The sequence below is a fragment of the Bactrocera oleae genome, chromosome 3 (genome assembly GCF_042242935.1).
Source record: "Bactrocera oleae isolate idBacOlea1 chromosome 3, idBacOlea1, whole genome shotgun sequence".
Taxonomy (NCBI): Eukaryota; Metazoa; Arthropoda; class Insecta; order Diptera; family Tephritidae; genus Bactrocera; species Bactrocera oleae.
The window spans coordinates 16,896,429-16,912,785 of record NC_091537.1 but is presented as its reverse complement, the minus strand read 5'-3'; the positions used below and the strand labels follow the sequence as shown (position 1 = coordinate 16,912,785).

Genomic DNA, 16,357 nt, shown 5'->3' with positions numbered 1-16,357 from the left:
CATTCGGTAGCTTCGTCATCTTTCGAAACATTTATTACGTTTTTGTTATCATTATATGGACTAAATGTATGCTTAGTCACTGCTTGAAGAGTGGCGAATCGAAAAATCTATTAGTATAAATCCACTAAATACGTCAAAGTTTTGGGTTTTGTTATATAACTTTTTTGCTGTCTTCCCATTTTAACCAAACTTAACGAGCTCAGTAGTGCCAAATCGAAGAACGCCTTATACTAATATTCATACATACACAACCCATTAATTGTGCAGAAAGTTTGTTAATAATTTTTGCGTGAAACGTGACATTTGACAGTGAAGACTTATAGCAAATTGTTTTATTCTAAGAATTAAGTTAATAAATTAAGAAAATATTGGGAAAACACACACAATTCTTCACACATACTCGAACGTATGTATATATTTTCGTAAACAAATGTATAAAGTTTTGTCTATTTTTAGAAGTCCTTTCGTTCGATTTCTTATACTTTTATCTTTGCAAAAGAGATCATTATATGTGTACGGGTATAAGCATACAATAATAAAGAGTCATCAATGTGTAGGGTGATTTTTATCGAGGTCACATTTAATCGCCAGTGAAACGCAAAAATAACAGCGAAATTCGCGTAGGAGGGGAAGCATAAAATATTAAAATTAATGAGAACCAAGAAAGAATGTAGCGATGGAAACGTTTAAGCCAACTTTGGGCGAAATACGTACAAGTATTTTACTGTAAATATGTACACGATAAGGAAGTTTGAACCCACATGGACAGTTAAAACATTGTTTCCTTGTGAGGTCAAAAGTTGCTAGTTAGGGATCAAGAGTCACTCATGTGTTGACAAATCCGTTGAGGCGACTAATTTCGAAATGGATCAGAAGAATCTCGCAGGTGCGCAAGTTGTGGCGTGTTCACGTGAAGCGTTTGCATGTACTTCTAGGTCAAACGATGACAACGTAGCTCCAACTCGTTCCCAGCCTGATGATTTGAGAAATAATGCGGGGATATGTGAATCAAAGAATGTTATATGAGTACTTGATTGGTTTAACCGCCGGACTACTTGTCGATGGGGTAAAAGTTCAGTAATGGCGTTAAGAAATCTATAATTGTGGAAAAAATCTTTTTTGAAAGACATTTATTCAGAGGAGTGAGAGAGGCTGAGATCCTATTTATTAATATATTTCAAGAAGAATGGCTTCATCAAACTGTATTGGACTGCATTGTGGGGAAGTTATTATAGTGTTCGATCTATACATTACTCTCTGATTCGGGTATAAGCAATCGGAATAGATGTGAATAAATAAAGCTTATCTGCAGTACATCCTTTTATAATAATTCTAAGTCTAAACCATTTTGTTTTCACTAGCCATATTCGACTCAGATTAGTGATTTAGCAGTTTTTGCTGAATTAGGCTTAAATCAGTACTCAGACACTATCAGATACATCTTTCGTCCACAAAAAGTCAATTTCATAATGAGATTGCTTAAACTTTAGGGAGCAAAGTACTTTCCCAAACAAGGCTCTATTTTCGTCATTTACGACACTGAGCTCTTTGAGTGCTCCACTTAAAACATACGAGCGTATACATATACCCATTGATGTCACATTATATCTTCATTTCCATCATATTTGTCACATTTTACCAATGAGCAGCTAAAAGCCATCGACTACAAAAACCACAAATGTGATAACGAGAGTAAGCGAAAATATTACTATCAAAATTCGTGTATACAACAGATTTAAGGACATAAAGTATACTTAAAATTACCATAAGAAAGAACATAATAGACGAAGCGGCATACAACAAGGGTGGACAGCAGCAACGTTGGATGCATTTGAGGACGCAAGAAAGAGTAAAGTAAACAAATAGTCACACAGACATAAGAATATGTCTTATATAGACGATATTTTATAAAAATCGTGCAATAAACTACGTGGTATGCGGTGAATATGAAAATGAAATAGTTACAGTGAAACCTCGATAAATAAATCTTACAATATAAGACTCATATGGGGATATAAATACTTTACATAAAATCAGAAGTCTTGAAAATTTTTTTTTATGAACAGCGTTGGTTCTCTAGGTTCCGGTTTGGATTTTCTTTAGGTCTCATACTGTTGGTGCCTGTACCATTCATTCGTGTTGTACACTTTAATGTCATTGGCAACTACGCTACCAACTACGGATTTTTAAAACACTCGACGGTGAGTAAGAAGATGTGCTAGAAAACCGCTTGTCTATATTTGGAGGCGATTATTAATAGAACTTGATGGAACTCCAAATATTATATGAGTATTACCGAAGAATTCCAAAAATTTCACTGCATGGCGATTTACTGTACTACTTACAAAAAATTTAATTATAATATATTAACGAAAATAAAAATTTGGATATGTATGCATCCCATTGTTTAGGAACTACGTCACAGACTTCCAGCTCACATGCAAGTTTCGACAAAGATAACGTCACACAAAAAACGCATTTTTTAGAACAACATACATACGCCCACTCACCCATATTTGTGAACTTGTGATGCACTCTCACCTCTTGTGAGGATATCGCTTTCATTTTGTCTTCGTTTTTTATTCGATTTCTGCTTTGGTAATGTCGTCATCATTATTTCATTACCATATAGCAAGGCTGCCGCCCGCCAGACACTCAAAAAGTTATAGCATATATGTATGTAACTCTGGCACCCACACAAGCTTAACAGCACATGCTCGTATAATGGTACATGAGCAGCCAACACCATTTTCAAAATCGTCCTTCGCTCATTTTCCTGTTCGCACGAATTTGTTAGTTTTTTCACTCGCTTTACTTCGCGCCAGCCATTCATCTTATGTGCCACACTAGTTTTTGTTAGCGTCGTTTGTTGTTGTTAGCGCGCTTTTTTTGCGACTAGAAAATTTGCGTGATTCATGCTTAAAGGTTTAGCGTTTGGCTTTATAGCACGGATCATCTCCGACTCTGCCCTTGTGTGGGTGTTTAAGTGTGTCTGTGTGGGATTGGGAGCGCAAGTTCGAATTTTTAATTCGCTTAAGTGAATCATTTCAATTTGTTGGTTACAAATTGAGAGGTGGGAAAATTTGAATGCCGCTTAACAATAACATCTCACACCTTGTTGAATTGTCAAGGACTTATATTGCGGGTAGTCCATGTAATCCTCTTGGATAGTTAGAAAATGAAATTAAAGTTTTCCAGTAATAATAAGGGGTGTTTGGGGGTTTTGGAAGAATAGAAGTAACGATCTTAGGTTCCGAATCAAATTCGGAAGAAAAAGAATTTCAAATTGAATCTATCTTCAGGATACTCCAGTTTTTTGAGGAGCGCTCACTCTTTCAAAAAGAGCGCCGCAAGATTGACTTAGAAAATCCTCTATCAAACGACGCTCTAACGTTCGGTTAGTAACAGAGGGACTACAGCACTATATGGGAGAATCATTCGCAATGTAAGAAGATCTAAAACAGATATTTATCATCCCATACGAATTTTTGATTTTATAATGAGAATTTTTATAAAATACGGCAGACCTTACTATATATTCAAAATTAAACAAAAGTAACACTTCGTATGACCGATTCATGATTAAAACTCTATGAAAATCTATTGTCATGATGGGAACCTGAGTATCGAAATTCGACCATAGACCGCATCACTTTATAAAATAAAGAAAAGTATGCTCATTTGGAAAAAGAAGTAAGTTGAATAAAAGTGTATTGAGCTGGCACTAGAAATATCTATAATAAAGGGGTAGCTTATTTACTGATAGTTTAAGGTTATAAGTAATAGGTTCTAGCGGAAGATATGAACGGACTTTTTTCAGTTTTCGACAGCACCACTAAAAAATGTATACAAGTTGTTTAAAACGTCTAAAACATTGACCGTTAGATATCGCGGGTCATGATATTTCACCTATAAGTGGGTGTTACTCCATTCATTGCCCAATTTTTCTAAAAAGTACCGAGGTATTCCCGACTGACGTTTTCAACCGAGGTTCTTTATTAGCATGTTTAATGTATTTTATTAGCAAATATCGAAATATCTTTTATGTTCCATTTGACTATCATATAAAGGTCAATGGAGAACTTTATGGGACTAATCATCGGTGATTGGGCTATTAACCATACAAAGTGTGCCTGCATGCAACAATTTTTGAGACTTCTTGCTTCAATTCAGCGTTGAACTAATTTCTGTGGACAGTAATAAACTGTATGTAAGGGCGCAGTGTATACAAACGCGGAATATGAGGGTAACTCATCTAATCTCATACCAACAGGGTCCATTTTATAAAATATGCGAGTGTATAAATATCCTTAGATGTGTACCGACAGTCAACAGACCAACAACACTTCTCAGCAAATTGTAACAGATAGTTGCAACTCATCAGTGTATGGTTAACAGACCACAACTGAAGCGTCATCAACTGCACAATTGCCACAAAGCTAACCCCCTCGGCATTGCCTTCGCTGCAGTTGCCACCAACAAGTTAATGCACTGTTAGACAGAATCGAGTACAACAAGTTCTGGTATACTTGTATATACCACATAAACAATGCTTAGGTTTGTGGTTGTTATTGTTATTGGCTAGTTATTCGGGTAACGCGTATGGCTTGCCGAATGGCGCAGCATAGAATCCGTTCTGACATGGCAAATTTGATTGCTGTAACTCGCAGTTTATTGGAGAGTGAATGATGAAGAGTAGGTAAATGTACTAAATGACTCGTGGTGAGACAACTCGTATTGTGTTTTACGAGTTCATTCCATTTTGCTGCTGAAAACTTTTTTTCGTGGTAACGGTAGAAATATTACTCGCTCTATTTTCGTGTCTTATTGGCTCCAAATCTGCTAAACTGCCATTAAAAACTTCAATATCTTTCTCATTCCAATTCATTTTCAAGTAAATAAGTACAATTTGGACTGAAAAACCTCTCTGAATGAAAATATGGATATATTCTTCGACATGATCTTTAAAATTTCAATGTATTTTTTCTAATATTCCTCCAACATTTCGATAGTGTCAAGCTTCTAACACTTCAAAATAAACTATTGTTTCCATAGTGTCCTGCTTATTTGATATCTTGAGCCTGGGAAAGACGAAACAGTCGTTTTTGGTAAAATGTGGGAAATACGGTGGGCTGAAAAACTTATGGCTGATCTGTTTTAAATTCAAATCTTCTATCTTGATCTAAGTGTAATAATCATAACTAAAATATTATCAAAATTTCATGAAATTTCATCCAATCGTTCCTAAGTTATTGGTCTCAAAGAGACCCTACCTTTGCTTTTTTTATTTAGGATGAAAAGAAGAAGAAAATGAATTTCGTATTGTTCGTTGGCTAGTTGAGTGTTAAGACAAATCTGTCCCAGCATATTCAACGGCCAAGTATTGGTTTGCTCCTTTTGATATTTAGAGACAGTAATACCAGAAAACTTCCCGAAAATTCGAGAAATTGTTTGGGTTAATATTACTGGCTTTTCAAAGGAATGAAAAGGTTACAGCATTTCCAAGGCTTTATAAATGAAAAGGCTTTCTGCGCGATGGATGTAGCGTTTTTTGAACGTCGATAAATGTTCCAGTTCAATCAGATTGCGATAGGACTGACAAATTCTTATCATTACTCTATTAATTGGTTCCTACTTCATACCCAACGACTATTTTATTTGCCCAGGCTAAAAAAAATGACTCGCTGCAAAAAGATCGCACCCAAGGGAGTAGGCTAAGAGGAAAACAAATGTCTATTTTGAAGCCCTGAGAGTTTTGCACTCTCAAACCGCATCCAAAATATTGGAGAATTCCTAGTCTTACTCAAGAAACCGTTCTGGGTTAGTTCGTTTGGGTGTCGATAAATAATCAAAAATTTTAGAAATAGCTATTACAACAGTTTCTTGGTTCTTGTGTTTTCGTGCGTATTAATTCGTGATGTCATGAACTTACTTATTGAACTTATCGTAATTGATGAGCCCGTTCAGGCGCGGCAACTTTTGTTGCGAACAAACGTTGGTTATTGGAGCAAGAATGTGACGCGGAAAAGGCCAGTTTTCGGAAATGACATATCAGTATGAAGATTGAGGATGAGCAGAGAGAGTCCTTATCGGCAATGAGCAACAAAAATAACCATGTGTGAACATAGCAATGCAACAGAAACTACTTTAGATAAGTGACCGAAGTGGAAAGTAACAATAACAACAAAAATTACACCAACAATGATAGTAACAATAAAAGCAACAACATAAGCACAACAATTTGCTGTAATACATGGCTGTAATTCATATTGAATATTGCTTGCTGTTTTTGTTGTTATTTTATTATGATACTACAGCCAGTTTTTTCCATTGTGCTTTCGACCAACACTCGCTGGCGTATTGTCGGCTTATACTATCCATACTACTGCAGAATAATAAATGTTGCTGCTGCAGCTGCGCACTGGCTTCTGCTTGGCTGCTGTTATTTCATACTGCCGCTGCTGCTGCTAGTGTTTCTTTGTCTGCTTGTTTCCATTATCAACGCTGCTTGTGTTGCTATTTTATGTTTGCGTTAGCTGAACAGGACATGTTAACAAACACTCACACATAAACACAGATACATACACACACATAAAGGATGTTTATGGCGAAAGCGAAATCAATTTTGCGAACGAAAGTGTTGTGTTTTGTGGGGCAACGTCGCCATGTCTCACATATCCTTTCGTTTCTCGCCACTTCTTCACTCCACCAACTGAACGACCGAGCGCACGAACGACCAACCGACCGTGCCTTGCTAACACAGTCGCCCTCCAGTCCCTCTGTTGCGACCACTAGCTCACTAGCGCTGTCGTCACTGTCGTTACTGCTGCTGTTGTCGTTATTGTTGGCATTGTTGTTGTCATTGTTGTTGTCATTGTCGTCGCTGTACAGCGTTGACTTTTCGCCTATAAATACAAATGTTCTGGCCAGAATGTGGCTTAAAGCGACACAGTTATCCTAGCCGTAATCTACGCGGCGTGCAACACAACCGAGCGTTAGCCAAAGTGTAGAAAGTATAAAGTGTGAATAAAATTGTGGAAAAATAAGAGATGCTCCATTTTTAATTTGTGCAAGTGCCACTAATTTGATTACAAAGTAACTGACACGATTTTGTGGAACAACAACAAGAACGGTGACAACTTTTAAATTGTCATTAAAAAGTGAATCTCTGGGCGAGTAAGTGCATTTAAGTGACGATGGCTTTAAATTAAACCGTTAATTCGAATAGCGGACAGTTTGTAAGCGTTGAGTGATTTGATTTGATTGAATGGTGAATCGATAAGGCGTAGAATATTTGAACGTAAATTAAATTTGTTTTCACAAGGACTGGCAATATTAGGGTTGTCAGTGCATAGTTTTTTGAATAAAAAAAAAATATAGAGTTTATTTTATAACATATTCATTTTTTAAATACAAATGAAGAACTCTGAAAGCTTTGATAGCATACGAAAATTTGTGTGAAGAAATTTAAAAACTAAGCGTTGGATTTGGATTCTAAAATTTCGATTTTATGTAAAGCTTTTAAATACTTAATCAAGATTTTGGTGCATATGAGGGGTGCCTGTTTAAGAAAAAAAAAGAATTTTAATGATTATTATATATGGTGTAATGGTTTTGACGATTAATACTTGTTTTTAGAAATCTAAGAGAAATCATTATGATCATAGCGAAAATTAGTAAAAATTTCCTATACGTTCTAATAATAATAATATCAACTTTAAATCTGAGAGAACTAATAAAAATTGATTTAGGTCACATGTGAATTCTAAGAGAATACATTAACCGATTTTATCTAGCTTTCATGCCATATCAACTACTACTACTTCATTAGAAAACTTACATATGTTTATGTATAAGAACTCGTAACAATCGTATTCCGATGATGTATAATTAAGATATGGGAGTGTGCTTTTGTTATACACTAAATTCAGAATTCTCTAAAACTTGGAAATAGTTAGTAGGTTGCAACTAGTCAAGAACCAATTTGGCACTAACTTCAGTTGTCTTGTAGTCAACTCTGAAATTTAATCACACAACAAATAATTTTAAATCCATTATACACTTGTCCTTAAGCTGCTTCCTAAAAAACTGCAAGAATCCAGTGTTGAGGCAAGCAGGTACAGTCTAGTGAGTATCTGCTTAAAATATACTTTTAAAAGTTTTTGTTTAAATATTCTAGGTTAGGTTTTAGTTGTTCCTTATTCTTTATTCCTTATCGGCAGACTAAGATGTTTCGATGTTAGTTACTTTCGCCGTAAGGCCTAAACAATTGTAGGTAAAATAAACCTTCTTATAATGACAAAACTTCCTGAGTTCATCACAAATCTGTAAGGAAAGTTGACTAAATTCTTTGGCAGATAATTCTCCGGAAAGTTTAAAAGAGTAAGAACGGAAGTGTTCGTGAAGAGGGAATAAATGGTTTTAGAAAACGAAAATGAATTTGGCACATGATTTTTTAAGGTATGAAGAAAAGAGAAACGAGCATCACTTGGCTTTGCAATATATAATATAAGTCTATTTGGACCCTATAATACTTAATTAGCTGATGCAATTAAGACCAGCGCCGACAATTAGGTTAATAATTTAACAACTAGCAAACTAACTACGCTATTGCTCGAAACTCAAACAGGTGTGTGGAAAGTTAGAATAATAAATATAAAATTGGAAGTATGAAAGTATTATGGTGTCGACAAAAGTTTTGTCAAAGAATTGATCTATAATAGAAATTTTTTATGACACTTCTGAGTTTTGAGTTGATTAAGTTTATTGCGTAGTCTGCCATAAGGAAATTATTAAATTTTTGTTCGATATAAAATATCGCACACGTTCTTCTTTCCCCAAGTAGCTGCTTATTTGTCGGAACCGCCGATATCGGACTAAAATAAGTTATAGTAGCTATACAAACTGATTGATCAGACTCAAGTTCTGGTATGCAAAACTTTTTTATTTGACAAGATATTTTTATTAATTTATTTGGCGTGGATTATTGTACAAGCCAGCGCTATAATTTTCGAAAAAAAATTGTTCAGATCAGACAATTATAGCATTAAGCTGCCATACAAACTGTTCATTCAAACTCAAGTCCTTGAATGAAAAACTTTTTCAAGAAATTTAGTAAAGAGTCCAAGGCAACGCTGAAATCTCCGCACAAATTGTTCAGATCGGACCATTATAGCTTTTATTTTTATGTTATAAAAATGCTCCTGTAAAGGATTTTGTAGCTTCGTTGCAGCCGAATTTAACATTTATTTATCACTACTTCTTATGAAAATATTCACAGGCTTTTAAATAAACTTGCTATTAAGAAGGATTGCGAATTTTTAATTCAAATTTGAGATTAAAAATTAAATATTACTTTTTTAATCCTGATGTTGGGATTAAACATTAAATTTTCATCTTTTAATCCCAAACATGTTAAAAATTGAAAATATTACTTTTTGGTTTAAATGAATTCGTAAAAATTTTAATTCTAAAACAATTTTTTTTAAATTTTTAATTATAGCTTAAGATTGGAATTTTTCTCTTTTTTCAATCCGGTAGTTGGGATTAAAAATTTATTTAATCTCAAATTTTTATACTCTCGCAACTTGTTGCTATAGACCTAACGGTTGTTTGTATCACCTAAAACTTATTGAGTGAGATATAGCGTTATACATATAGAAATGATCAGGATGAAGAGGCGAGTTGAAATCCGGGTGACTGTCTGTCCGTCTGTGCAAGCTGTAAAGCTGTAACTTGAGTAAAAATGGAGATATCTTTTTGAAACTTGGTACACACGTTTCTTGGTACCGTAAGACGTGCAGATGGGCGTAATCGGACCACTGCCACGCCCACAAAACGGCATTATTCAAAAACAAATAAATTGCCATAACTAAGCTCCACAACAAGATACAATACTCTTATTTGGTATACAGGATTACATTAGGGAAGGGCATCTGCAGTTAAAATTTTTTTTGTACCGTTATATGGGGAGTGGGCGGGGTTGTCACCCGATTTCACCCATTTTCACACCGTCGATAGAGATCTTAAAAACATTTGTTCTCAGTGAATTTTGTTATTATAGCTTCACTGGCTTTACTACTCAGAAACAATGATATCGCCAAATACCCAGATATTGTTACAGTCTATCAATGAATGTGAATAAGTGTATAAAACACATACACCAAAGTTATTTTCTCAAAATAAACTCAATGATTTAATACGTGATCACGTTGGACACGATAAAACCATTTGTCCAAGCCTTGGACGTGGAAGCATATTGTTTAAGCGAGATTTGTAGAAAATTTTCGAACTTTATATGGAATAGCTGCAAGGTGAACTCATTACAGATTTTAACAAAGTTATGACTATTTCGGAACGTGTTTCTTGGAAAAGTTTAGTGTGAAGTCTTTTTTTACATTTTCTGGGAAAACATATCATAGTAATATACAAGTATATATGTTATATAACATCAGAAAGTAGAGCTTTTAATAAATATAAGGCCCTTTTTAAAAAAATCTGAAATTTTGACTGAAATTTTTTTTTATTGAAAATTAGAGTTTTTACCGATATTAAGTCAATAGGTATAATGAAAAAAAACAAATATTTTAAATTAAAAAAAAAAGTGTGTTTAGCACACAGGTAAGTTTACAACAAATTTCGGGAAATAATTTTTGTACGAGATAAAAATAAAAAACCCGAAAGCTGGATTATTAGAACTTTTCACATAAGTTTTAAGGTTATGAGAAAAAAGTCGATGGATAGAAGTTATAGTTCTTGTCATTAACTACAACATTGCCATACATATTTTTGCTATAGAACCCTTAGTTTTGCCGAAAATCGCGATAAACCTTACTTAACCTTTAAAAATTCAAACACGCCCCTTCCCATTCTTTCTTTGACCTCAGATCGGCCGAATCTTAAAAGACCGTTCACGGTTTAATGTACAAATGTAACCAAAACCGATCTTATATCTAAAGCAACAAAACCGCTGTAGGCTAGTGTAGTCTCAACGCCTCTTTATAGATTTTATTTTTGACTCTACACAAATTGCAAGACATTAGTTTTGAGAAAATATTCTAGATAATGATATTTTTTAAGAGTCTTAGGTAGTTTTCAATAAAAAATAAATTGAATTTTTGAAAACTCGCGAGTTAAACTCAATTGGAAGTGTGATTAGGTACTTTTTCTGTCGTTGGAACGTTTCTTGAAAATCTACATACGTATACATACATATTCAAATATTATATCTTATAGATTTAGATATTTAGTGAATCGTCTGCTAATAATTTCAGCTTAATTAATGCGCTACCTGTTAGACCGTGTACTACTCTAGCAGTATTCCTCCAGGCCGGGGAGTTAGATGTACTAAGCAAGACTATAAGCATATCATGTGATACATCCATATATAAGATAGGAATTTATTTTGTATCCCATTTAAATACTACATTTTGGTCACGCACCACTCACACACACACACGCCTATTTCTTGCAACATGCCTCAAGGCATACAAGTTGCAGTTATTTAACCAAACACTCCACTATAGTTACCAGCATAAATAAAAAACAAAACATTCGCACTCTTTTGTCGTGGTGGCAGTTATAATTACCACGCTAATTAAAAAGTCTAAGTACATTCGAGCAGGGTGCCAACTGCGCATCTGCATAAATGCATATGGATGGCTGGTATGCCAGCTAGATGAAATGTTGGCATAACAACAACATGCTTGGAGTCAACTATTTGCAAGCATACACCCCGCATGACAAAATAGTATGCGAATACAAACATTATGCTTTAATTATCTGATTCCAAGCAAAACTAAAATTTCAAAAACAACAACAAATAGGTTCAAAAATGTAAAAAAACTAAAAAAAAAGCGAAAAATTAAAACGCTTGCAGTAACTGCTTTCGTAATATTCACTGGAGTGCTGTGATTTTAATTGAAAAGCACTGGCAACAATTACTAGGTATAACAACACCGCTGGGCGCGTTATGCACCACACATTTGTAGAAAGTCATTAATAAGCTTACGAAAAAAATATTTGAAAACAAAAAAGGTTGCAATTACAAAATAGTTAAATATACACTACTTTTAATTTCATCTCTTCGCCACGGTTCGTTGAGTTTTCACAAAAATTCAAATGCAAATGAAAGCAAGCAGCAGCCGAGATCAAAACAGCAGAAACGTGGTACATAGAAGCCAAACAAAAAGCAAAACTGAGCGACTGAACAACGTTTTTTGAGGGTCTGCCAAGATAGCGAAGACAAAATCTGTGTAGTGGGTGCGAAAATATACATACGAGTACTTACAAACATATGACCACCAACTGACACAATTTCCGAAAGTAAACCACTTAACAAATTTTCTTTGTGCGGCCAACAAAAGTTTAGCTTAGAAAGTGAGAAGGAGCTTAGTTCGTGCGCTATAAAAAAAAAAAACAAGAAAAAATGTTAACTTCGGTTGCAACGAAGCTAGAATACTCGAAATAAAAAAGTTTCCTTACAAGAATATGATTTTGATCGGTCAGTTAGTATGGCAGCTATATGCTATAGTAATCCGATCTCTTTGTTCGGGGATTGTAGCGTTGCTTTGAAAAATAGTCTATGCCAAATTCCGGGAATTAAACTCTTCAAAAGTATTGCGATTGTTCAGTTTGTATGGCAGCTTTATGGTATAGTGGTCCCAGATCGGCGGTTAGGACTAATGATCCCCTTAATGAATAATCTACTCTAGCTCCAATCGGTGTGAATTTGCGTGCATATTGGTCATATTTTCAATATCAACTTTCAAATAAGAGTTTAAATTTTTGGCCGAAGAAAGAAGCAGTAAATTCTTTGCATAAAAAAGTTGCAACGTTCCAAACTTTTCGACACTCCAGCGGAATCTATTTTGCTAACTGAATAATATTTTTACAACCTCTACGTGTACTTTAAGCCAAAAAAAATTAATTTTTAAGCTATTGCAAGTTTCTATCGCGGGCTTTGAGCGCGGGGATGGAATCAAGAAATTCCGTAACGGAAACGAACCTAACATGATCACAAAGTATCCGTAAAATTGTTTGCATATTTTTAGGCGTACTTTTGCTTATCTCAAGCGGAACAAAGCAAATGACGAGGCAGCAGGGTTATTCAAAAATAATAATATTTAAAATAAAATTTTTTTAATGGAAAATAAAAATATCGAATTTCTTTTCTTTCGGAAGAAATGAATTTGAAAATGAATAATGATCCACAAGAATCCACAACAAAATATGACGCGGTATTTTCCAGATATTTCGGGGATATCAACTCTCAAGCTTATGTTTCTTATTTCAGTTACTATAAACCTATAGTTTCAATGATAAAAATTCCTGAATAACCTACATGTATTGTAAGATAATAAAAATATTTTGAACAATATTAATTGTTATTATTTTATTCAATAAAGGGAAAAAAATTGTTGTCTTTTCGGTTACCAACTCAAAAATGGGAACTTGAATTAATATCAAAGGGGGAAAAAATACTGCATAAAATATATAAAAGTTAATACATCGATTTTTGTACAGTAAATTAAGAATTTGAAAGTTCGTTTGAAAATATTGGTAGATATACGCAAGCAATTTTGCCAGAGATTCTTTTTCAAAATTGTACTGCACATCGGATAGCTAGCAGAGGAACTATATATGTATTAGTCTGTTTCAAGAGTTTTTAGATGAATTGGTGATTTTCCTTCATCTTTGAAGCCTAGTTGCAGGGCTGTCGGTATTGCCTTTAGGTTTGTAAGTATAGAAGCGTATGAATTTCCTGCTCGCTGATGATAAGCTTTTACTCGGAGGAAAGAAGATAATAAACAATATGCACCGCGTTTTGTTGAGGTTGACGTTTGATAGGTATAGACTATCTTTTCGCATCACCAATCTCATTTGCCCATTTTTGGTGTTAGTTAATGAGCCCCCCACTCGGGTATCAAGTTATAAAGCTAGTCTTACCAGTTAATTGGGGAATATCTTGCACTTTTTACACAATTTAATCAGTAGAGCCTCATATGCAGATATTAGCGTGGATTTTCCCTTAGTTTCCGGAAATGAATGCGTTTTTTTTCATGCAATTGCTTATTTAGGTTAAACACGATTCCAAGTGGTCCTATTTGTATTCTTTTCTAGCTGACTAGAGCAGTATTTTCTTGAATAGCCTTAGTGGACTGACACAAGAGACTGCCTATAAAGTATTAACTCAGAGGTCATTCCACTCACACTGCACCACCACACACACAACTACATTTAAGTGCATATGGCATGGCTGAAAATGTGATAACAATTTTCGCTCCATAAAAACCACTCCTCCACAGTTAGTGCAAAACCTATCACGCTGCTGCGACGACTTCTGCCGTTGATGGCCCACGGGAATCTGCTGCACAATATCCAATTGCAGTTATAAACATACACATTGAGGTTGAAAAAATTTAACAAACACACATAACGGCATAGAAACACGCGCTGTCGTGCAAATTGTGCCTTCGGTTACCCTTGTGGTGTCATAAATTATCGAGTTATTATTGCAGTTCAATTTAATGCGAATTTTCCACTCAACACTTTTTTGCGCTCGCAACTGATTGCCACTTTTATCGCACACACGCACACTCATGCATACTTATGTGAAAGGGCATTGAACGCATCTGTATATATGTATATATATACTTCCAATTTTCCTCAACTGCCCTTGCTGTCTATGTACATATACCCATACACCTATACTATGTGTGCTGGCATTTAACGGTTTTTATTAAGCACTTTCACAGTATTTATGATACATTTCCGCGCGCGTGTGTAGACCACGATAAAAGCGCGCAAATTTGTTGCACGTTGCCAAAAATATTAATACACTCTTTAATTTATGATCTTTTAAAATTAATCGCCTATGAAATGGTATGTAAAACTATGGGGGCTGAGTGTAATGGCTTCACTGTAATTTGATGGACTATTAAATTGTAAGATTAGCTACAAAGTGACATATTGAATTTTACGCACTATTTATGAGAAATACACTAGAAATTACTATTATATATATTAATTTACTATTTATGCCATTTAGAACTGTCTAATATAACATATTTTGTCTGTTAGAGTGCTACTTCTAACTGACAGCTGTACGTATACGTATATACTGTATGTCTCCTAATGCAAGCACATGATAAACATATATGTGTCCGATTATAACAAAATCTAAATAACGATAACCGAGTGTACACAGCCCGCGAAAAATCAAAATTCACCTTTTCCTTTGCATACACCTCGTATGTAATATTTTTCAAATAGCTGGCAACCCTTCCTTAAAATATTTTCAAAAACTAGAATTTTTAAGTAAATATATTTAGTTTCATCATTTGTCTGCTTTTTCAAAACCTCTTCAAAAATATTTTTGAACTCTAAAATTTTCTAAACCTTTCCATTTATCTCGATGTTTGTAGTTTTTTGGCAACTAAATTTTCTAACTTCAAAAGTATCGAAATAGTGGTAACCTTTTCACTTTCCTTGTTTCAAGCCATGCGAATTTTATACCGAAGAGTAAAAAGGAATTCAGAATCATTTAAATCGGTTCATCTTTTTCCACAGTGAAAGTTTTGTTTTTTGAAAATAATTAATTCACTAATCAACCCGATACATATTTGTAGAGTTACGAAAAACCGTTCAGTTTTTCCTTATTTCACATTAATATACATATGTACTGTCACTTGACTTGTATTCGTAGCTTTCTAAGATTTCTAAGAATCTAAAATTGTTTTGTGATATCATCCTTTTATGGGGTGTTTTAAAGATAAAGATTCACGGTGGAACTAACGTAACTAACACAAATCTTGTTATTGTGTCCATATTAGTTCTCCGCTCTGCTGAACTATTGAGTCCTATAAATAATTAGTCCTAAATGTCTACAAACTTTTCTATGCAAAACAGAACTCAACTAGGGTCTTTGAAGAACTTCTGGCTATTCAATATCTTAATGGTATAATTGCTTATATTTATGATAATTTGATAAAGAAAATCTAAACATTTTTTACATATTTCAAGGCCAGTGCAACGTTACAACATATTCACACCAAATTAGAAGAAACGTTTAACATTTTCCTATTATTATATAACACAGATGTATATATAGGCTTTCGATGGAACTATTTAATTTTGTAAAACATCCTCCCACGGAGCTATTTCAGGACCCATTCCCAATAGAGTTTTCCATATAACTATTCAGCGGATTATTTCGCAAATAATATTTTCCGATAAAACTCTTATCTAAATTACGTTCATAGAAACAAACAATCTTTCAAATAAGAAAAAGGATTATTACTAAGGAAGTATACAGTTAAATGCTTGTAAAAATGAGTAGTTTCTGAAAACTCCAAAA

At 34.3% G+C, this 16,357-nt stretch overlaps 1 protein-coding gene and 1 long non-coding RNA gene across 3 annotated transcripts in view; one reads left to right on the top strand and one right to left on the bottom strand.

The window, feature by feature from the left end:
• Positions 1-16,357, bottom strand: part of LOC138856471 (uncharacterized) — a 158,080-nt gene that overhangs the window by 48,809 nt on the left and 92,914 nt on the right. The gene's annotated exons all lie outside the window — the stretch shown is intronic.
• The window catches only part of Proc (Proctolin), a 36,237-nt gene continuing 26,831 nt past the window's right edge, over positions 6,952-16,357 (top strand). For both annotated transcript variants that reach the window (XM_014247659.3, XM_036366871.2), the window contains exon 1: positions 6,952-7,176. The gene's annotated coding sequence lies outside the window, so the exon portion shown is untranslated. The remainder of the gene's footprint in view (positions 7,177-16,357) is intronic.